The following is a 12,867-nucleotide window of genomic DNA, read 5'->3' on the forward strand; positions in this document are numbered from 1 at the left end:
AAGTTTATATTCGTATAGCCAAAAAAAGGCGAACAAATACAAACGTACATCTTGGTAGTTTATGATTGTATGCGAATATGTATAAAAATGATGTACGCATTTATGGCTTTTTTCTTTCTTGATTTATTTTTTCTTTTTTTTCCCCGGTTTGTTTTTAATTTCTGTTTTCTTTTTCAAATCAATTTACCTTGTGTACATTTTCTAAACTAACTTCTCAACTAATTTTTTTCATATATTTGACTTTATCTATTTCCTTCATCTACAAGATAGAATTTTATGAACGCAGTCTTCCACATCAACGCAATGCCTCAACCGCTATATGTGCCACTGTTTTAAATATAAAACACTACGCGGATTGGGCAAACATACTTAAATGATGGTTGCATGCATAACAATTTATGAAAATAAACGCAAAATTTTCTCATGTTTTCTCATACGAGTTTACTGAAAGGTTTTACTTAGTAGGTAATAGAAAAATAATAATAAAAACAAGTAAAAAAATTATATTCGTCCATCAACAATTTGATGCTAATCAATGATGTGTAGACTTTTCGAGGAGTCTGAAGTTTTTTTCCTGCAAATGTGCTGCAAATGTCTTGTTGTCGTCAACTGTTTTCGTTTCGTATCATTGCTTCACGCATTTGTGCAAATTGTTTTTTCCGCATTTTCTGAGTGGGTACAGGTCAGTTCTGCCGACATGCAATCAAACCTGTAAATAACTAGGGAAAAAAAGGAAAACTTTTTGCATTTTTAATATTTGAAATTTATAAAACCATTGTATATAGAAAGGTAAAATTTGGTGGTCTTTCTTACACTAATAATGAAGGAAAAAAATAATGATAAATGTTTGCGCCCAATCATTATAGCATAAGCAATACGCCCAGTTTGTGCATATATATATATGGAAAACATAGGATAAGTTGAGATAGAACCCATGTACTATTACGTCATTTTCTGATTAGATTTAAGTTTTCTGTCATTGTGCGTAGCCTTCCGACTGAATTCTTTCTATGTCTTTTCGTTCTCAGCTCAAGTGGTCGCAATTTTCGATATATTTTCCTAATATGGGAATATTGTGGCATATACAGGCCAAAGAAATTGGATCGGATTAGTGCCCATATAATGTCAGTCATTATACAAAAACAAGTAAACGCATTACAGTGAGTGCCAGTGTCTTAAATCCATTAAATATTCTAAGGTTTAATATAGTTAATCGGATAAAGACGTAATAAAGCGAATTAGGCGTTGTAGTGATTCGATTCGAACCATTTTCAACAGCGTTCGTCGTTGGGTCAAAACGTGTTGGCATACAAAATTTCATTAAAATATCTCAAAAATTGCACCTGTATGTTGAGTATGAAGATATAAGACGGATAGACGAATACACAGTGGGGAAAATTTCGATTTTTTCAGAAAGTAATTCTGAATCGATTGCTAACTTAATATACGATTGCAAAGCAAGTGGTGAAGGATATGAAAGTTCGCTACTTTTAATATTTCTTAAGGAAATTTGGTGAAATCTGCTAAATGAACGTAAGAAGCTTGAATAAGGTGAAACAATTTTTTAACTCCCTTCCGAAAGAAATATACCCTTACATGGTGTTTGATGAAAATTGACACATGGTAGCGATTGTTCATTCAAAATTTGGAACATAGTCGTCTATTTCCCGAATTTCCTTTTATACAAAGGAAAGTTTGTCATATTTGACTTGAAGAGACGATGGGATTTGTGATAGAGATTACAAAAAAGTTAAAATTATTTGTTACTCGTACAAAAGGTTAATTGAAGTAAATATAAAGATGATTTTGAACTTTGAACTTCAATGAACTTTCATTTCATTCGAAAATTCAGTGTTAGCATAATGTAATAAATGAAATTACTTTGCTACAAACAATCGGTGTAACATATATTTAATGCTCTTCACTTTAAAGTAGAAATTTGCAGTAAATATATATTAAATCAAATTAGGTTTTATTTGCAACTACGAAAATGTGTAGATTGCTTTATTTGAAATGAAATAATGTCAATACTCATCATCTGCGCTCTACAGTAATACATGCTAATACAATATGGCATAATATATAAGAAACATTTTTGTAAACAAGTAAAATATGCATTCCATGCACTTAGGCACATTTCTGTATCGATGTTTATACAGCAATAAAATACGTAAGAATAAGCTACAGCACTATGCAGCGTAAAAGCTTTTACATTTAATTGCAAATTATGTGTGCCTGGTGGCACAACCAATTCACGGAACACACTATCGCATATCAGCGGCTATAGGATATTAACAAAACCAAACTCTCTCTATATGAAATAAATGCAATACAGGTGCATATGTGTTAGTATCATCGAAATTTATATATGCGCGTTTATGTCTAAACATGTGCGAGAGCGCTTTCTTTACATTTGCGAGTATTTACCCTCAATTTTTTATTACAAAAAAAAAAAAATGTTTTTTTCGGATTCAATTCTATTTGCTAACATACACACACACAGAATACTTGCTGGAAACTATTTTACATTTGTTTGATGTGCACGTGTGCAGAGACGGGCCAAATACACGCGTATAGTGTCGAACGCACACATTTACGCTTGTTCCGTAAGGAATCGTTGTGAATAGGAATGCATAACTATATTTGAGAATAGATTGTTGTGGTTTAACTCATACGAAATGAATGCACTATTAGGTCGTATGTGATTTTAAGCATGAAAATTTCTGTTTTTTGCAACATGCTTAAGCCGTGACTTTTTTTTTTGTTTTTAATAATTTCAATGTAAACAAAGTGTAAACAATACACATTCATAATGGATATAAGGGGCGTATGATTAACAATCATTGACTAGTTGCTTAGCGGAGCGTATGAATTTATCTCAAACAAGGATTCGACTGACACATATTGTTGCGAAATTAACTTTTTTTTTATTTTCCTTTATATACCGTAAATTTATTTATTTATTTGTTGCGAAATAAAATGATATATATATATATAACTATACTCCAGACCTATACGGCATCCGTAAAATGTTGGTAACGTAGGTATGTATTATTGACCACTAGTACAGCGGTCGAGATATATACATGTCTGTGCATTTACTTTGATGACTTTGATTAAAACTGAGAGTGATAGACGCATTGCAATAGCGCTTTTGGACCTTTGAGCCAAACACTTCCCGTTTTTTTTATTTATTACATAGGATTTGATATATTTAAATCTTGAGAAGAAATAGGTGCAAAGAAAAAGTGCATAATTTGTGTGAATAAATGTAGTACTCGGACATAGAGTTGCAACGTTATCATCCAATATGCTACAGTAGTAGTTACGTCCTTACCTGTTGTCAATAAGCGAAACATTAGCAGGCAGTAAAGTGCTTGATCACGGTTTCCCTGTCCCATTTGCAGCGTGAAGAAAAGATAATTCGTATCCTTTGCAAACTCATTCCATTTTACGTATGCAATCAAAATTCTGTTTCCAATGTCTTTGTTGAACTTTATTATATTCATACAAAAAAAAAGGGTTTCATTTTGAATGTTTTTCCTTTGTGTTATTACCAGTTTTAACTGCAAGGCATTTATTTCTGGATTCCTTCATCCGTTCTTATGTGCGATTGCGCTTAATCTAAATTTATTTTATCTTAATGTTTGTCTCTACTTATTTATTAACACTTGTTATTTAACTATATGTGATTATCACAACCAGGCTTAAAATTGTCCCTATTTTTTACTTCAGTTACAGATGAAGCGGAGAATCCAAACCTGTTCCCTCATATCTTCAAAGCGAATCTAACTCACCTGCAACCCATCCGCATCCCTCTTCATGCCTCTACCATTTCGGAGAAATTTAAAAATTTTGAAAGCGACCTTTAAATCTCGGAACCATCTTTCTACATGCTTTCGTGTTCACTTACAGCATACTGTGTAGACGTGGGTTCGAAGCCCATTTTCGATGTGCTGAAATTAAATAAATGTATATAAAAGAATGACTGAATGATTGCTTTTGCTTTGAATTTCACATAAAGCATTAGTTTATATAAACCTCCCGAGTTCCAAAAATACCATATATAAACCTCCAGAGTTCCACAATTAGGGTTACCAAAGCACTTTAATTATTACGGTTAAGACAATTTCTCTTTTAAAGTTGCGGTTTCCATTCGATGGAAAACGTTGGTGTATTCATATTTTTTTTGCTTTCGCGTATTTGCATTTACAGCCTATTGAAAGTGATTATTTATATTAACGTATTGGATAGCTATACCATTAATTGAATTTAACATAAAATGGAATGAAATATTTATTCATAATTTGCTCAAGATTGAATAAAGAGATCTTTTTTTCAAACATAAATTCATAGACAACAAGACCGTTCAGCTATTGTTGTTATCGTTCTCTTGGTACCATATTCCTTTAGTTAAGAGTAATCATAAGGTAAAGATGCCACCAGGCAAGTGTATTGACTCAGTTCTTGGATATGCTTTCATTATTTTTCGACGAAGGAATTCTCTATATTATTGTTATATACACCGGTATGGAAGGATAGAGAGTGACTACGGATAAATGGAAATCGCCAAATACGGGCCTAAAAAATTAGATTATAGGGGAATTTGAGGAATTTTGTGACTAAATATCTATCTGAATTGCAATCGTTTGACGTCAAAGCTACGGTGGAACCTGTTCTTCAAAATTTTCATGGCAGAGATGATAGTACCACATATAGAGCGCCACGATACTCTATACTTCAATAACTGAGCTGTTGTCGGCATAAATGAAGTTGAACTCCAGCCAGATGATATATCAACCAGGAGGAACGTTAAATGTTACCCTCACAAGCGCCCAGCCATAGTCGAAATCAAAAAATATATAAATAAATTATAAACAAAAACAACAAAAAATTAATTATTTCTACGATTCCCATAGTGGTGTGATTCCTTATAAAGTGCTACGATTAGGGTTAGTGTCAGAATAATTTCAAGTAAGTCGTTATTATGGACATAAATATTGCCCCTCGCTATTTTAATCGTTTAACTGGAGCTCTTCTAATCGTTTTTTTTTTGTTTATTAATTAAATAGGATGACGTGCCAAGCTAATTTTACATTTTGCTTATCCTCATCTTTCAAATTCATTTAACTAACGTTTTGAGCAATGGTATCCAACTAACATATCGTAAATAAAGAAAGCTCATCACTGTTAAAGCTAACAAATAGCGGGGAAGACCAACTAGCGTCAACTGTAAAGCCAGAATTTTGTATACTTTCTCCTGAGTAAAAAAAGCATTTCTGTAAATTCAAAGACCGTATAGAATAATCGTAAAACATATCGTTTTTTTTTTGTATGTTAAGGGGAAAGCAAACGATACTCACCATAAAAAGTCAGACAATCAAAGTAATGCAAGTTTTCTGTATGGAAATCAAATAAGCGAAGAAACAGTGCACTGTTAATAAGAAAGATATTTCTAAAAACTTTACTTTCCGTTTCCTCTCAGTTTTAAGAATAACTTATCTGAAATTTATGGGATAATTTGGAAGTTTTTAAATGTGTATGCATCCTGTTGACTTATTTTGCATAATATCCATGCTGATTGCCTTCCTCTAATATACAAATAATTCTATAACATGCATAACATAACGACTACATATATAAGGGTATATAGCATCTTCGATTCTAAGTAAAGCGGATAAAAGTCTGACCAAAGTGCGTAAGAGGGTGTAAGCGTTGTCTCGACGAAACTCATTGGATTCATTTCAGCATACCACGTTGATGTCGTGGATTTGGATGGAATCGGTCAACGTTTTGAAACCCCTCTTGTATAATCTTTGTTACGAAAGATAAGTTTTTCTAACCGTCTAATTTTAAATATTCCACATTGATAGTAAGTCCAAAAAACAAGCGTGTCTATAAGGACAAGGAAGAAAATTTTTTTGCTCTCAAGCGTTGTAGTTTTCGAGTAAAGAGCATAAAAACATTTTTTTTCTTTTGCCAGTTTACTTGCTACGGTAGGTATGTTCTTCGATCGATTTGGCACATAGTTAATATCAACCTGCGTGCAAGGATTTTTAATGATAGACAGAGGAACGGTCACTCTTAAATCGACTCAAAGTTTGATGCTTGACAAGAGTCGATGTTCCTTGTGGGGTCTCTGAAGCTTCCTCCAGGAGGCAAATTGAATATACTCCGATCTTTCAGTGGAAGATATAAATGGTTCTTATGTTTAAATAGCGTGTGATAAAAATTTTTCTATAATAATAATAATAGTAATTTTACATAGAAATTAACTGTGTAAAATGTGAGCCAAAAAGATGTATACTCCGTATAAAGGCGTTCACGAAAAGTAAGCCCAGAAAGCGCTTATTTTAGTTTTCACAACGAAGAGTAGTACGTTTTCACATTCACAATTTTTTTTGTTTTGTTTCTCCAGAATATGAGATTCGGAAAATGGTCAAATTGGCGAGCTTCGCTGGCAGCTTCGAAGAAGATAAAGCGGACAGAGTGTATAACACATATAATTATGATTTATAGATTGTGTGACTTAAATTATGATTATAATTAAAGAAAAGTTTTCTCATTCATCTAAAGCAAGCTCATCGTGGCTACAAAAAGGTTAAATATAAGGTGAATCTTTATTTTCTCGAGTTCACATATATCTGCTATAGATAACTGTATGACTAAATTAGCCTAAAAATTTAATAATAAAAATAGTTTTTAAATTTACGTAATTGCAGATTATTGGAATTAGCCCTGAGAAGGGCTATATTTCAAAGCCTACAGATATTGCGCCAACATTAGATAATGTGTGGACGTGTAACAAGTTCTTCTAGATTTTAAAAATGTTTTCGACTTTCAGTATTAAAATTATTATTGTAATTATTTATTTTCCTTTTGTCGAACTTTGTTCAAGGTCCCATTCAAATGAATATTTCTTTTATATATATCTTCGGATAATCTCTAATCAGTTCATAATATAAAAAATATTCGTTGACTTCACAGTATCTTTTTTCACCTACAGACACATGCATGCATACTTAGATCCAACACTGCAGAACGAGAATACATTAAGTTGGCAATAGATAGAGACCTTTAAGTTTTGTGTGGTTTTACTAATTTCATCCTCCCTCTTATCGAGCGGTCAGCTAAAAAATATGTAGATAGAAAACCGAGCCTTGATGGTTAAGAACCGTTATTCGAAATATGTGATCACTTCTATCTTCGGCAGCCAACTGATGGCGCTTGAACTTAATCAAATACTTCGTATCCTTTAATTATTTCAACTACGGGTATTAGAAATTCATTCTAAGGCAGATTAGCGTACTTTTCGTATTTCATGTATACTTCTTGATAGATATAGATCGAAATTTTTTTCGATTACAGAGTACATGGGTAATTAAATTTGACTAAATGGCGTATAAAAGTTTTCTATTTGTTTAAAATGCAATTTGTAATTTAAACTTAAAATAAAATTTGTAATTTAACCTTTGTATTTGACATTTGACCGCCAACCAACGTGCTGTACTGGCATCGCCAATGCACAGAATGAAAGCAACGACAACCTAACTAGCGAAAAAAGCTAAGAAAAAAAAAGTGTATAAAAAATGGCTAACAACAATATGTGTGCAATAATTTCAATACACAAGCTTGCACAGATAGTATTTTATTGACCACAACGAACACACGTTCAATGAATGACTAACAGCATCAGGCACTCGGATGTGAGGATGCTTGTGTCGTTTACCGTACCGTAGTCTAGTGTAGTGTAGTATAGTGTAGTGTAGTGGCGTTGCAGTGATTTCTTCTTAACAAAATTACCATATTTTGATTTAAAGCCAATGCAATGCCAACAGAAGCTAGTCAGCAGCGACAGTGCAATAAATAGCAAAGCAAGGCGAAGCAATTTGCTGTTGTTGCAATACATTGAACACCAATGATGATGAAATTTTTCTTATCTGCTGAGGACCAGTAGAGGGACTGAATTTTTTCTTTATTTTATTTCTTTTTTCTTTTTTTTTTTTTTTGTATGTGTGTGTAAAAATTGTTCAAAATACTTTTTTGCACTTCTTTTTCTATTTTGGTTAATATTTTAGGGATTTGCGGTAATAGCATAAAAAAAGTAAGCAAGCATGTGAACATAACCGAACACGTAGAGTTTGCCACGAAAATTTATGGTCTGGTCAATTTGTGTTTTTGAATTACAGGTAACAAACACACATGCATGCATATACGTATATATCGAATATCGAATATCGAAAACTATTTGAACAGATTGAGCAGAACAGAGAAATTGAATATTGAATAATTGTGCTGGTCAAACACATTTTATAACTAAAAGAAAAAAAAGAAAAAAATAAATAAAAGATTGCTTATAAGAAAAAAAACAAAAACAAAACTTTATTCGCAGCATTGCTTTAAGCCATTAGCAACCATCAGACTATTATCTGAACATGCTTGTGCATGTATTTATATAGACAACTGTCACGCTAGAGACTATGTTTGATAGCTGGACATGCACACATTTCCCATCATTATACTTAGAGATGTTGGTAACGAATGAATGAACGGCATACAAAAAAGTTAAAGACGAATTACATACAACCCTTGCATGCAAGTTGTGTGTTAGTATAACTAATATTAGTCCCTTGCTGCAATCTAAATATAGGCGTACAATTACAAACCTATATCCAGCATTGCTCAAACTCTTTCTCCATAACGTGCCCATAAACATTTGCCAAAAACTACTAAATAAGAAAAAAAAAAAAAAAAAACTAGCAGCGCCAGGCAATTGAACAAACATATGCAACCAGTAGATTTTCATGAAATGGTCAATTTGCCAAAACCACTAAAGTCATCACACGTACCCTCACATATAGTATACACAAACATAAATATGTCTTTCAGTGTCTGCGTATATGCTTAGACTCGACGCTGTAAGCTCTAGAGCCCATACTTTAGTTAATTTATGAGGCTCTAAATTTTAGCTTTAACTGAAGAAAAAAAAAACAAAAAAAAAACGAAAGAAATATTTAACACTCACGGAGAGAGATAAGACCACGTGTGGTCTTATCCTCCTCGGCCAGTTGCTTATAAGTAATGCTTCGTACGTATATATCTTAGAATGTGTATATATATGTATGTATGTATGTATGTGTGTGTGCGTGTGTGTGTGATCTCCTCTCTTGCCTTTTGCATTTGCTTCTGTCATTGAGTTGACTGTGTATTGACTTTATCATTAACTAAAGTGACCTCTTTGTTAAATATTTTTTTTTTTTTAACTTCAACTACGTCGCTGTTACAGTTATCGAAATATTTGCTTTTTAAAATATAATCAACGTTTTTCACTTGGAAAGCATATTGCCAGAGTGTTCTTATATTTATATCTACTTTGTTTTTCATATCCACCGTAGGGGGTATATTAAACTTGTCTTCAGTGCTTGCAACATATAAAAATATCAGTGCAATCGATTTACATGAATATGTCCGTCCGTTCTCTTATCTATTGATATGAGAACCTCTTTGTCGGAAAAGAACAACAACAAAAGTCCTTTTTATCATATTGGTCAGATTGAGAACGATAATCATTCGATAATTGGAGTTGGGGTACCGAACAAAATTATAAATTTTCAGTGTAAAGCTTTATGCGGATTCTTAAAATTTATAAACATTCATAATTTTGGCTTTTTTTTTCTAAATAAAGATGCCAAAATTGTCTGTAATATAAAATACTTGAAACGGATTTTTGGAGATTTTGAACAGTAATTAAATCAGATCAAGTGTTTGTCTACAAAAGACTTATGTAAACTTTACCAAGTATGCAACAATTCTTCCAGTTTATGCATTAACTTCAAAATTCTATTGATATTTACAAAAATATGCTTTGAAATATGTGCTATAAGTCATATGTACAAAGCCATGTACGAAGACTTGCACGATTTATCTATGAACCAAATGGATCTTCTCTCTCATTTAGAGTCGATGAGCGTAGACAAGCTAGTGATGAGTGTTAAACGAATCGCCCCAATTCGGATGTAATTTCCTCTTTGCCTTAATTATAGAAAAAGAAAAACGAACACATTGCCAACTCCTGCAGAAACGAGCAGCTGTCTAGTGTGCTAAATAAATATTAAACAAACTAGAAGCGGTGGAATACACAAAAAAGTTCTAATTAAAAAAAAATTTCTTTAGTATGATACAGAAATTTATCTATGAAAAATTATTCGCAAATAATATTAACAACAACGTAATCAGCAAAATTTGTAAATTAATGATCAATAAATTAAGAGAGACTAAGCAAGATTAAACGCTTTTTTTCGAAACCTCAACATTGGAGGAACAAAAGTAGTCTAGTGTTTCTCTAATATATTGATGCCCTTTTTGTACAAGGATTTGTTACGGCACTCAAACCACTATTCAGTTTCCACAATGATTTCGTCATGAGATACAAATCTTTTTCTGGAGTATTATTAGGAAGGAAGAAGGAATGAAAATGGGCTGTGGAGGGGAGAAGAAAAAAGGGAGAATAATTTGAACTTCGAATTTTCGATTTTTTTTTTTTTTGCTCTACTGTGACTAAGGCTCTTCAAGCCTAAACTTTTACGCAAAATAGTGAATATACAGTGATTCAACCTCATTTTTCGATTATTGAGAGTAACGTTAAGGTTTTGTTTAACGTTTTCTGTAGTAATCACCTTTTTGAGATGTCTATTGCCTTCAGCATTATCAATGTTCACACGATTTTGTTTAATATTACCAATTACCTAGAAATTTATGTTTTCGATGGAGAATGTGCTTCAAGGCAATACTAATTTTGGACGGTATTTTTACTCATCATCGGAATTCAATCATTGGAGCTCGTAAAGAAATAATCATAATGTCAGGAAATTTTAACAGGAGTAATAGAGTATAATGCAATGGTAGAAAAGACAAGTTTTTAAAAATGCAAGAAAACTATTCAAGGAAGAAGTATGCAGAAAATGGAAGAAAAAATAATTGCAATATATTTTTTTAAGCAAGTTTGTAGAAAACAAGCAAAGGTAGTTTAATAAACAAAGTAATTTTTTTTATTATTAATTCGTTTACTAACAAAAAATTGCCTTAGATTGCTGCATAAAGGATTGCTAAGACATTAGAATACGGATAAGAATTATTATTATATTAAATTAATATATTAATAATTTATCTTCAATTTGCTATCGTTTTTAACGCTATGTTGTTTTTTGTACATCTTATCTCATGATTTTCATTTGGACGCAAACTTGCAATATTGCAGACCGTTCTCTTCACTTTTTGTTCAGAATACTAAATTTCATGCAAAGAAGATACAGAAGCGATGGCAGGAAAACGCAAACATAAACTTTACGACAGTTGAGCGTTAACAATGCCAGAATTGGATCGTAAGTGTAGTAGTTTATGTAGAGAAATATAATCAAGGAAGAAAGCTGAATATAGTGAGTGTCCGAGGACAGTGAAAACGAATCCGAGGAAAGAGATCGCGTTACGTAACGACTGGTGACGTTGGTCATATCATTAGATGAGTAAATACGCAAGTGTGGCTAATTTGACCTAGAAGCAAATTTTATGCTTTTGACAATCGGATGAACAGAACAAAAAAATGCTCAGGCAACATAGTGAGATTTGAATATAAACTAAAAATACACAACAAAGCTAAAGCGTGGACAGTACGCAAAGAAGAATGTAAACTTACTTGTAAAAGTATTTTGCACGGAAACCTAAATCAATAGTAATCAATAATAAAGTTGAGATAATGATTTAAAGAATTCCCGAATTATAACAAAAGAAATGTAAACATATATTTTTGTTTTTGCATGATTGCTGAATACTGAGTAATTTCATGCTTCATGCTATTTAGGCAAACAAATAAAAAATTTATTTGTGAATTATAGATAGAAAAGAAAAACTCTCTATCGTCGTCGTTGCTCTTTTTTGCCTCTTTGTTCACATATTAAACACTCGACAGATGATTCCGTTTGCATGCTAGCTTCTTAGCAATAGTGCATTTGTTATAAAAACAATTTTGCCAGCAATAAATTTCTAGTTTTTATGGAAAAACAAAAAAAAAAAAAAAAAAAAAATAGAAAAAGAAAAAGAAACATAAAGTTTTCATAAAACTTTTTTGACCTTTCCGCATGTGTTGCTTGCTTTCCTTCCTCTCTGCATACATACGTATGTAATGAATTGGAAAAGCATTGCTAATACAATTGTTATTTTATGATCTTTTATTGATACTTCTTTATTGCCTCCCATTTCATCTAACTTTTTATGAAAATTGCTGCTTGAACAAACTTTTCCCCTAAGAATAAGAAAATACTTGAATGAATATGAATTTTACACATGTGTATGTAAGAATAGGTGCGAATTGAGGAGTGCTCTCCTTCTAGGTATTATGTTTTCTTGCACGCAATTATCAATTGTTTGCTACTGTCTTAACATTTCAAACATGATTATTTTCCTTGTAAGAAATAATACCAATTGCAATAAATTTACTTTAAAAACAAAAGTTTCCCTCCCTCTCTATGCCTTTTCTTCAATTTTCTTGTTTTTCCTTTTCTTTTTTTTTCGCTTTCAATTGATTTTGAAAGGCTGCATTCGCGTGGAAGTTGTAATTTACAAACAATTGTTGATATCTCTAAGAGGCCTTACATTATTCTCGTATTACATTGAGTGTGAAGTTATACAGAGAGCTAAGTACAATAAGACTGTGGATAGATCCATTCACGTTAAATAAGAGTTTGGGGATGCTATATGATTGCAGGCGAAAGCAAAGATCCACTGACTCACTTGCCTCAATGCCACTTGCATCCCATCATACTTATCGCATGCGATAATCTTTCAAATAATACTTTTCTACGCTATTTGGTA

Source organism: Glossina fuscipes, unplaced genomic scaffold (assembly GCF_014805625.2).
Source record: "Glossina fuscipes isolate IAEA_lab_2018 unplaced genomic scaffold, Yale_Gfus_2 138, whole genome shotgun sequence".
In the NCBI taxonomy this organism is placed as follows: Eukaryota; Metazoa; Arthropoda; class Insecta; order Diptera; family Glossinidae; genus Glossina; species Glossina fuscipes.